This window comes from Amphiura filiformis, chromosome 7, assembly GCF_039555335.1.
Source record: "Amphiura filiformis chromosome 7, Afil_fr2py, whole genome shotgun sequence".
In the NCBI taxonomy this organism is placed as follows: domain Eukaryota; kingdom Metazoa; phylum Echinodermata; class Ophiuroidea; order Amphilepidida; family Amphiuridae; genus Amphiura; species Amphiura filiformis.
The window spans coordinates 39496564-39508932 of NC_092634.1; the positions used below are offsets into that span (position 1 = coordinate 39496564).

At 32.7% G+C, this 12369-nt stretch overlaps 1 pseudogene; it reads right to left on the bottom strand.

Moving 5' to 3' along the window:
* The window catches only part of LOC140157155 (polyamine-transporting ATPase 13A3-like), a 141754-nt pseudogene that overhangs the window by 39983 nt on the left and 89402 nt on the right, over nt 1–12369 (bottom strand).

Consider the following 12369-nt stretch of genomic DNA (forward strand, 5'->3'; position numbering starts at 1 on the left):
TTATTAGAGAACAAGCATCACTTCCAAGTCTTTTTGTGGTACTCTAGGGGTTTATCCTCAGAATCTCACATTTGAAAAAAAAAAGGGCCTCATCGTTTCCTCAAGCACTAGCAAAAGGAGAAGACCGAAAACTTCTGACAATGCTAATTTTACATTGGAAAAAAAACCAAAAAAAACAAACACCTCCCTCCCTCATCAATTCATGAAAATCCTCTGCACGAGAACCAAAACATTAATTTTATACGGCCTAATATATACAATGAACCACTTGTCTTGAATCACTGAAATTTCAGTGAAGTAATTGGATTCCTTGCCCCTATAATATAAATAACTTTTGTTACCAGTGTGTAGTTATTTTTGAGAAAAATGCAAAATTAGTCACAAAATTTATCAGGGGTGTAGTGTAGTACCCCTTAAGTACATTATATCATAGACCATCGAAGTGTAGTTGCGAGATGCGAGATGTATATACTTTTGCTTTTCAATGTTATACTTGAGTTTTTCAATGTTATACTTTTGTTTTTCAATGTTATACTTATGTGTTTCATTGTTATACTTTTGTTTTTCAATGTTATACTTTTGTTTTTCAATGTTATACTTTTGTTTTTCAATGTTATACTTTTGTTTTTCAATGTTATACTTTTGTTTTTCAATGTTATACTTATGTGTTTCAATGTTACACTTTTGTTTTTCAATGTTTTACTTTTTGTGTTTCAATGTTATACTTTTGTTTTTCAATGTTATACTTTGTTTTTCAAAGTTATACTTATGTGTTTCATTGTTACACTTTTGTTTTTCAATGTTATACTTTTTGTGTTTCAATGTTATACTTTTGTTTTTCAATGTTATACTTTTGTTTTTCAATGTTCTTCAGTATTTAAGTGAAATATGTTTTAAAATACAAATACTTATGGTCAAATCAGCTACAGTTAGATGTGTAAGAACTTTTACAAAATATTTTCATTTAGTGTTACTGATTTCATCTTGCTAAATGAGAAAAAAATATATACAGAAATATTATTCTGAGACAGTTTGTACATGAAAATGCATTTGTTTCTAGATGTTTCAACTAATTGAAAATGAAATACGCTAAAATTGCTTTATCTTTTAGCTTAATACAGATGCATAATGTTGGTGGCGTTTTAGCAAATTGCTCCTTTTTTGCAAATTTTTATTCAAATTGAAATTAATATTGTTATAAAATCAAGAAAAAAATGCTTTATAGAATTACATTAATTAACAAATCTTGCTAATTAACAAAAACTTACTAATTAGTTATTACTTACCTGCCGAGTACTGTACACAGTTAAGGTAATAGAAATAAGAGACATGAAGATAATGGCGAGAGAAAGTAAATGTAATTATATCCGAAGATCCATAAACACACACTGTAAATTTGGAACACATAAAACGGGTTCATGGCCTGAAAGAAAACAAACAAAATGAAAAGATTATACATAATCATATCGTAGAAAAAGGCAACAAATTATGTTATAAGCTTTGACATTTTTTAGGATGATACAAGATGGTATTGTTCAACTGGGAATAACGTTTTGCTTCTGACCAAATACATTTGTATAAGCTTTGTATATTTCTTTCGTTACCAATAATTTCAACTGTACGTCAAGCTGTAGCTTAAGCCATTTGTAAGTTAAACCGTTCGGGAAGTTTGTATTGCAAAATATGTCTATTGGAGACATATGGACGTGTATACCAGTTTCTGAACTAGTAATTTCGAAATTTGAAACTAAAATACCTATCAAATACATACAATTCAAAGTATAGACCTCTGGATAGGCAACCGTTACTAATAGATTCACGGCATACCCTCACTTACGATCATTGGGGATCCGTCTGATAATCGGTATACCCAATGATCGTAAGTGAGGGTATGCTGTGAAACTATTAGTAACGGTTGCCTTGCCAGAGGTCTATACTTTGAATTTGTTCCTACGCTCACCTATAATGGGTTTGAGCACTTTTAATTCCATAGTCACCTGAGAAATAATACTTGTTATATGAAATACATATAAACATTTTTTGATATTCAGATTTATATGTTTTCTGCACGTCAACGTGTTTGTTTATATGCTCACTAATGTCGATTTTTTGACTGATGACACCAGATGGACAATTTATTTGTGATATAACCATGCACGTGTTTGTATGCAATAACATAAGATAGACCCATTACATGGGTTTGAAGCACGATCTATTTTAATATAGACTTTCCTGACTCCACTTTTTTCAAATATATTTATTAACTACCAAATCATTATAAATTATAATAAGACAATGCACGTAACTCACAGTATTATGGACCAATCAAGTTATTCACTGTCAGATTATGCAATAATAGCACCATGTCATCTAAGGTTAGTTCCAATAATTGGAACGCACGGCTCCGACCGAACAAGTCCTCAAAATTTCGATATTTGTAGTCACTACAACTACATCTAAGGTAAACTTTCCTGATCCCGAACCTCATTGGCAAACTAAAGTACGTAATAACGCTATAAATAATCATGCAAGACATATCCAAACATGTGTAGAAACACTATTCGTGTAAAATTTACTCAAATCTTCTGCAAATCCTTTACAAACAGAATATTGTGTTTCATTTTACGTTGATTTTGTTTGTTTAGGGGTGTTCAGTACCATCTAAATGCATGGGATCATATTAACCACCAACCTATTCAATAAAATGTTGATTTCACGCTCAATGATGTTAATTTTAGAATTACGATATAAAAAAAAACGACCTTTGAGACACCACACTGGCGTATTCTAATGTAGATAGATTTTTTCTGATTCCGAATTTCCTTCCAAAATTGATTCGCTCCTTAGTACTTATTGTAGGGTTATAATAATTATATACGTATGTCTTAAATCACAACGCGGGAAATGTAAATCTAATGTACCCATTACAAACACAATACACTTGAAGCTTTTGAAAACATGTTTTAATTTGCATTTGTAATTAAGTCGCTAACGACCAGCACTTGCTTTTCGTCCAATAAGCAATATCGTACATTTTTGCACCATAAGGGTTGTCGCAACTAATTGGTCACTGCTCATCGTTAGTCCTTGGAGTATGAGTCCAGCTTTTAAATAAATTGACTCTTGAGTGAGTTCATTTCTGATTACACATGTTATTAAACGTTCGTGTGATGCGGGAATAAGATATGTTCATTCAAGTGGAAGTACAGGCTACACGTATTGAGGTGAGGTGTAATACCAAATATTGTATTGACTAATAATACCCAACACAATCATATCTTAAGGTCTTTAAAATACCCAAAATGGCAGAGATTCGAAGAATAATAGATTTACAATGCGCTCTTCCATTTAAAATCTACACTACCCCTGTGGAAGATTTAGTAAATATCTTCCACAGAGGGAGAAGGAATTTCAAATAGAATTAACATTTTAGGGAGTTCTATTCAAATTTCATACACCCTCTGAGAAAGATTCAAACTGAATCTTCTACAGAGGGAGAGGGGGTTTCAAAAAGACTTGGTTAATGTGCCCATTCCACTTGAAATTTGCACGACCTCTGTTGGATATATAATTCCAAAATCTTCCACAGGGGTAGTGTGGATTTTAAGTGGAATAGTCCAATTTTAGGCGTAATAGGGTGATTCCCCGTAAAACTGTAAAAATAAAAGATATATTCAGTATCATGATAATCATTCAGGTGCATAGAAAAAGTCAAGAATATCAAAAGCCAATAGATAATATTGATTAAGCCCATGACAGATTTGGGGTAGGGAGATCAAAATAAATCACTATGTGTCGCAATCTGATATATATATATTTCTATATATCTATAGAATTTCGAGAAATGTTAATGCTGAGTTAATATCATTATCTGTAACTAAGCTATGAGCTTTTTAAAGCTGAAATATCTGTATAATAATTGGTTGTGAGGTTATGATATTTTGGAATGCTAATTTTCTAATGTTTTTGTATTCTTTATTATCATAATTTGCGTTTATTTTAAAATGCACATTAAATCATTATTTTGTTAATGCTTTTAGGATTTGTGTTCTTAAATTAAGAGACACAATTTGTAAAATGTTACAGTATATTGCAACATGACAGTACACTGGATTATATTAATTGACAAAGACCCAATAAAAATGCTATTCTTTTTCTGAAGGACATCCTATTATTATACGGTGGTGATTTTTTTTGTGTTGGTAAATTGACCCGGCCAACTAACATGACTAATGAATTACCATTGCTGGAAATAAGAAAAATGGCGTCTTGGCTCTTTGGACTAATAAAGTTAGCAGTACGGCTATTAAATAAAGAGAGCCATTAAGTTCTATACAATGTGGGTATATTAAGGATATACCTTGTTTTCTGCTTAATGTATGGACAATGTGTTTGAAAACAGACCGGAAAATTGCAAAGGAATTGATCTTATCGTTATAGTCGTAAGTGGTCATGTGCTGCATGGTTCAAAATGGACGCCAAGATATTTCGTCTTCTATTTATTTGCTTTTAATTACCAAATCAAGCCTTTCCTCTATTTTTACACACACGTTATTGCGCGCAAATAGAGATGCAAATACTCAGAAGTAGGATGCACAAACTAAAGGGAATATTTAAAAAAAAAAACGTTTTAAACTGACTTATTTCAAATCAATGTGGGCTGAACAATAATGCGGATTACCATCAGTAAGATCATTTGCAATTTTAAGCACATCTTTAAATGGATCATGTCAAAATATTTTGACCCAATCCGTGTCCAATTTGACACTATTCGGGTCAAATATGACGTGATTTCTGGTCACATTTGACTAGAAATCTAATAACATCTTCTTTTGCTAAATGAATCTAGTCAAATTCGACTAAACCTTTTTTTTAAGAGTGTATATGATGGGAAGTTAAAAGTCCTGGTAGCACTTAAAGGGGCATTTCGTGATCCACAGCCTCATTCCCCCACTTTTCTCAAAAAAAGTTGAGATATTTACATCACTGGAAACCTCTGGCTACATAATGTTTATGTACAAAATATTTCTTGCAGATTAATTCGTTTAGCAAAGATATCGTGAAATTTGAATTTCGTTCTGGTGCACCAGAACGAAATTACAACGCATTGTCTATGGAGCAGTGTAATACACATAATCATGCATAACTCGCGAACGCAAAATCGGAATCAACTGAAATTTTGGGAATAGTTTTTTTTTTCGTGGATATCTACTCGAAAATACTCCTTTAATTTAAAAGTGAATATATAAAAGTGTAAAATGTTTATATTTCTCCAAACGTATACATACCTATGTGGTGGGGATTGTGAATTGATTACTCTATTGCAATTATTTATTGAGTTTTGTTTCGTATGCTTATACCTAATTGTGTATTAATTGAATAAAAATGTAGGGCATTTTCGATTGTTTTGTCCTTATTGGTATTGTATTATTCTTATATAAAAATGGGATATTCCTGTTGAAATCCTTACACCCTCTATGGAAGACATGACCTTAATTTCCCACGCAGGGAATGTAAATTTGAAATGGAATCACCCATTCAGGTAACCCCATTTGAATTTCACACTCCCTGTGTGGGAGATTAAGGTCGTGTCTTCCAGGGTGTATGGATTTCAACTGGAACAGCCCAAAGGGGTCACATTATCAACTACATTTTGAAACAGTAGAAAAATCGGTATAGTGACCAATGGTATTACTTAAAAGGCGCCGGCGAACCTGGTATTTTGAAGCAATTTTGATCAATTGTCGGCGACCTCTTAACCTATAATAATATCATTTATTTCAAAGAAAGAGAGTAATTGTTATAAATCGATAGCATGATTTTCTTTCGCATGAACAGATCTTGATTTGTATGTAGTTGGAAGTGTAAAATTACTATGTTTTGGTTGTACCCCTCCCTCATCAAACTCGTGTTGCTTTTAGAACACTAATCCTTCTAATAGTACTCGTAATGTTAATCAAAAACAAAGGAGTCAATCAGTGGCACGGTAATGACACCACTTATTAAGGTGCTACTACACCCTTTGATAAATTTTGTGACTAACTTTGCATTTTTCTCAAAAAATAACTACACACTGGTAACAATGGTTATGTAAGGATTCCAATTACTTCACTGAAATTTTAGTGATTCAAGACAAGTGGTTCATTATATGTTAAGAAATCATAAATAACGTACCGCTTGTCTTGAGTCACTGAAATTCCAGTGTAGTAACTGGATTCCTTGCCCCTATAATATACATAACTTTTCTTACCAGTGTGTTATTATTTTTTGAGAAAAATGCAAAAATAGTCACAAATTTATCAAAGGGTGTAGTAGCAGAGTTGTTGCTATACATTCTTATATTTTCGTAACCTTTTTCTCTCGTTTTCTTTTGAATATTCATCAATTCTCCGGTGAAGGCCCATGGCCAGAAGCTCCGAAATAAAGGCATAATAAAGATGATGTACCATCCTATGACTTACAACAATTTCGTACGTGTTAATTTATACAATACATTGTTTTCTTCTGGACTTATATTCTAAAACTATTCCTGGGAAGAGTTTGCATTATGGTTTTGTGGGTTAATAATTATATTCTAAATAAATGCAGAAACAATATCAAATAAATAATGCATATTCATGCATATAAGAATATTCCCATTTACTGAAAACAAAATTCACTTTGAATTCTAAAAAACACTTGGTGTCTATGCAAAAACGCTTGTAGTAATTAAAAATAAAAAGTAATGATAACATAATTATTTCAGAAACACTTTGGTTATCAAATATTCAGTATTGAGCAAAATGCAGTTGCAATTTAATGATTATTCATTAATAAACATCAGCTACCCAAAAATCGCATGTAAAATACTTTTGGGATGGGTAATTATTTGCTGGTATCTGCAATTTTCTCCAGATATGTCCCAAATATTGGGGGCAGATCTTACAGAAGCCACTGAAGAGTTTGGGTTTATTTTGTACCATCATTTCCAATGGGCATATGCGTATGAAAATTCTACGAAAAACACACATACATAGCATGCACAATATAAAAAGGACGATAACATTAGTCATAAAATCATGTCCCTCTATTCCACTAAAGAATTTGAAAGCTCAAAGCGCAATTTTTACACAATTTTATCAGCAACTTCCCTCTGACTAACGTCACGAAGGGAAACATATCGACATGTGTAATATCGACCCCTCTCACTAAAACAAGGTGTTTAAGGATGAGGCACGTGTTATTTGGGGCTGGCTTGTATAGCTTGTATAGCTTCTATTGATTATATGCCTACAACCCTACATAACTACTTGAGTTCAGTAAGACAAGTCTCCTTGCGCGTTTGTTACTCTCCACACTCGGAAGTAAAGTGCAACAGACGGCTTCACGTACCATATTTTTGTAAAACTTTAAAAAAATGTAAGCGATTCTTGTGATCATGATTGATATTTTAAAGAAAAAATGAACTCAAATAAGAACAAACAAGCCGAGTAGTGGTCCGGTAGTTCTTGAAATATTGGATAATATCTGAGACTAATAAACCAAGTTACTAGTCTCAGATAATATTCTGATCGTATTTGAATTCCGTATCGCCTGCATCATACAATGGAAACAAAGCATCGGTACGGCATCAGCCAAGTTACACTGCTTTATTTTTCATTAAAAAAATTATACAGTTCAGGAGAATACCAAATATGGACTATAAGTATTGCATAACAATAACCTCCTACGACAATGTGTATGTGCACTGGGTTAATCTCATTATCTCCCCATGTGATCACTCTAACTGAATCAGGAAGTCCACATAGTCAGGACTTAGTGGACTTCCTGATTCAATTAGAGTGATCACATGGGGAGATACTGAGATTAACCCAGTGCACATACACATTGTCGTAGGAGGTTATTGTTATGCAATACTCACATTCCATATTTGGAATTCTCCTGAACTGAACATGAAAAATAAGAAGTGTAAAATATAGGTCAGACTAAAAATAATAACGGTCAACCTATTGTTTTTCCCAGTCATGTGGCTCAGGCAAGGCCACAAGGGCTGATTCCAGCTATCAGATCTGTCGCTAAGAGTCGCTCATATGAAGCAAAACCTGGAGGAATTTTAACACCAATTTTGCACACAACTATATGGGACCAGGGATATAAGACTGGGACTGACATTTAGTAGTGTTAAACCGGTAGAATATGTGTTAATATTTACAATACACACTCACCTCTTGGAAGAACAGGACGGGAATAGGCCGGAGTTTAATATGAATCTCATTATCGCCGTAGAGGTCACGTCTGGAAATCAACAAAATATGATTATTTTCAATTTGAAGAAATCAAACACTAAATAAATTAAACAAAGATACGTTTCTTATGAAAATTAAAATTAAAATGTCTTTATTGTAAAAAGTTCAAATGTAAGTGAGAGATAAATAACGAATGAGGAAATGTGCAACGCAGTAAACATATGAAAGTAATTTATAAGGATTACTACTCTCATATGTACGGGCAGATACATATCCTATTATGGTTCATCTTAATTGGATATTAACATTGTATATGGTATTCCCCAACTTCATTTGGAATTCGATCATTCACAATACAAGTGTCATAATGAAGATGTGATGGAAATATAATAAAGAAAAATTCTTCAAAAATACGGAAACTAAAGACACGCCATTTTAAGCTTCGTCTCATTTCAATTAATAATTTAGTGTTATAAATTGTGTGGCGCTAGAAATGTAGGACGATTCGATTGATTGATATTATTATTTGGAAACATTTATATTGAAATAAAACGTATTTTGATATCTTAATATTTAGTTATATCACAGATGGTGAAACAGAGGCAAGGGTGTATTTACACATTAATCCGGTTTACATAAAATCGGGATCAAGTACGCGATAACACGTAACTTTTGACGCGTACTTCTTGTGATAATGCGTATAGCATATACGTCAAAGATATGAATTTGCGGTCGACGTCATCTTATAATTGATTGTTATTGGTGACCACAATCTACATTAATCTATGTTTAAATGAATCAAAAAGCCCCGTGTACGCATCCACAGTAGAGGAGACACAATGTGCACAAAATTTACAGACTAGGCGCCAATCTGTTTGTTTGAAGTAAATAAAACAAAAATCAACCGTGAAAAAATATGATCAGCTTCCTTATCATAAGATTGAAGTTTATAACAGAAATAAGCAAATGGCGCGAAAACGTGCTTTCTTTTGCAATTATGCAATTGCATCGGCATAATTCTGAAAATTACACATTTTAGTACTTTTTGTTGCAATTATAAATATGAATGTTTATGGAGAGTCACACCTTAATAACCGACTCGGAAAACAAGTTGGATTATCAAGAACTGAATGCATTGATTTATCAAATGAAGCCGAGTATTTATACTAATCGAGTTTTTATTTCCTGTGAGCAAGCTCCGTCCCACGTCTCTTGTTAATTAATTTCTCTATGTATTATTAATTATATGCCTATTGTGGATGTATTATATGCTGTACAGTTTTTGCACTGTACTGTTTTCTAAGAAAAAATATAAAATGATGGTAATATAAAAGTAACGAAACTATTGTTTTACACTACACCATGCACAAAAAGAAACTCGTCAGTTATAGTCATCCTTGCTGTTCAACAACCTGATAATTTTGAATTATTCTGAAATATACATTTTGTTAATTGGACTCTGCTTTCTCATTTGACACCCTGTTTGTCACAATCAAGCAAGAATTGACCAAGATATGCGCCTCTAAATCCTCAAACCCCAAAATCAACAGTTGATTGGCCCGTGGTGCTTATGTGCAATACAATGACGTGTTTCCATTGACAGTCGTTGAAATTGCAACTTTTGATTTTGGGGTTTGACAGTTTGGAGGCGCATATCTTGACAATTCTTGTTCGATTTTCACGAACAGGGTGTCAGATGAGAAAGCGAAGTCCAATTAACAAAATATTTATTTCAGAATAATCTAAAATTATCAGGTTGTTGAACAACAAGGATGACAATAATTGATTAGTTTCTTTTTGTGCCTGGTCTATATCTAAGCGTACTGCTAAGCTAGATTGTCATAATAGTGTTTCGCCTTATTATATGATTTTTATGATTATTAGGAGTGACCATCCGCACCACCAACATTAAATGTATGCAATAGACATGATAGAACAGAGCGCTTTCTTTATTAAAAACTGTTCTACCGGTTAAAAATAAAAGTTACAAAACACACAAAAATAAATAAGTAAACAAGTAAACAAACAAACAAACAAACAAACAAACAAACAAAGTCAAGATATTTATTCTTACCGTTTTCTTGACTCCTCTGTTGTATAGCCTGCGAAACTAGTGTAAAATTCCTTACACGTTATTCCTGTATCCAAGCCCCTGGAGGAACAATAATCAAAACATCCGTTAAGTATATGTGTGACCTGCTACAATGAAATGAGTATAAAGTCGCAAGTTAGTAGTTTCAAGACATCCTGGTTGGTTGAGTTGATGTGCTTTGTTTGCCACGCACCTGTACAAGCCAGTAATATGTCCTTCGTAATGGGCCATTATGCCCCTATTCACATCCAGACATACTTCTGGCTTGAACAGGTGCGTGTGAAACAAAGAACACCAACGCAGTAGCCAGGGCGTTTAGAAACAACCAACTTGCGACTTTACTCTCATCTCGTGGTTGCAAGTCACATATAATCCACTAATTTCTATTGTTTCTCCATTGGATAAATTACTAAAAAACATCCTGATGTTGGGTAAAATTTACCAAAGTTTGGGTGAAAAATTTTACAAAACCGGTTATTTTACCCAGTGTTCTAAGAGTGCATTGTTCTATAGAGTGCATAAGCCCAGATTGTCATGATTTCTGACTGCGAAGACTGCATCGCTTAGCGACATTCATGACGTATGATCAAATGTATAAAGTTGATATTTGGAAAAAAAAGTGTCATATTTACCTGAGATAGAAGAATGTCTTTCCTTCTGCATCCCAAATATATTTGAGTTTCTGATAATTGAAAAATCTCGTCCCACAAGGCTAATGGAAAGAGACAGGAAAACAAATAAAATCGTCAAAAAGTTCAAATCATTAGGTTGTTTAATAGCATGTAAAACTACGTCATTTTAAAGAAAAGGTGAATACTGGTGGCGCTATTTATCTTAAATCGTGTTTTCATCTTTACAAGGAGTAGACACTAGTATGATGCCTTTAAAACATCAGAAAATGAGTAACAAATAGCAACGAAAGTTTCAAAAAAGTTTCTATCATGAAATGTTAGGAATAACTTATATTATTTGGTTAAATTCAATTTAAAAATATATGTAAATAGCGCCCTCAATTTGCACACAAATAAACAGTTTATAGAATAAAAATACCAAAATAAAACAGAAAATGATGAATAAGTTGAAATATATTATTTGGTTAAATTAAATCTAAAATATATGTAAATAGCGCCCTCAATTTGCACACAAATAAACAGTTTATAGAATAAAAATACCACAATAAAACAGAAAATGATGAATAAGTTGAAAAAGAAACAAACATCTGTGTTTAAAAGAGCTAGAAATATATGTACATATTTCATGTGATAGTTACTGGTATTGTGCACGTCTAGAATTGACCAGTATATAATGTTTTATTAGAAAATTTAATAAATGATCACATCAAACAACCGTTATCATGGTTATACTAGCATTTTATGAAAAGTGTGTCATATATTATAAAGAACGAGGTCTGGAGAGGAATAGAGATACAGACAAGCGTACAGGAAAAAACCACACCTGTTAAGCCATTGTTCCGCCATTTAAAGACATTTCTTGTTTTTAGATAAAGTTCATATCAACCTCAACATTGACCTTGTTTTTACTGGCACATATTAATACAATTAAACAAAAGGTGTCTATAGTCTCCAGACTGTGAAAATGTAATTATGAAATGTAACAGTATATTTGGATGTAGTCTCCTCAAATAAGCTTATTTATAACATGTATCTAAGCTTTTATTAGACAAGTTTCACTTAAATTTCATTATTTTCATATATTACACAACCCGCCTCTTTGAGCCAAATCATTTTCTTTTAATATAAAGGTACGGTCGTGGTTCACCATGACTGTAATAGAGTACTTGATTTAGGTACTCGTGCGAATCATTAATTTGGGTTCCACGTTATTAACGGTTAGCACGCAAAGGAGGATAGTGGCTGTGTATGTACGCTGTATGAAGTAAACAACGTGTATTCTAATTTCGTATGTCTCTTCGTTTTAGGATTAAGTCCTAAACAAGAACAGCTTGAGAGAACGTTTGCAGGATATTAATTTTTATGGACTGAAAAATTTATTTGAAATTATTTCCAAACAGCTTCTCTGTTTCTTAATCCA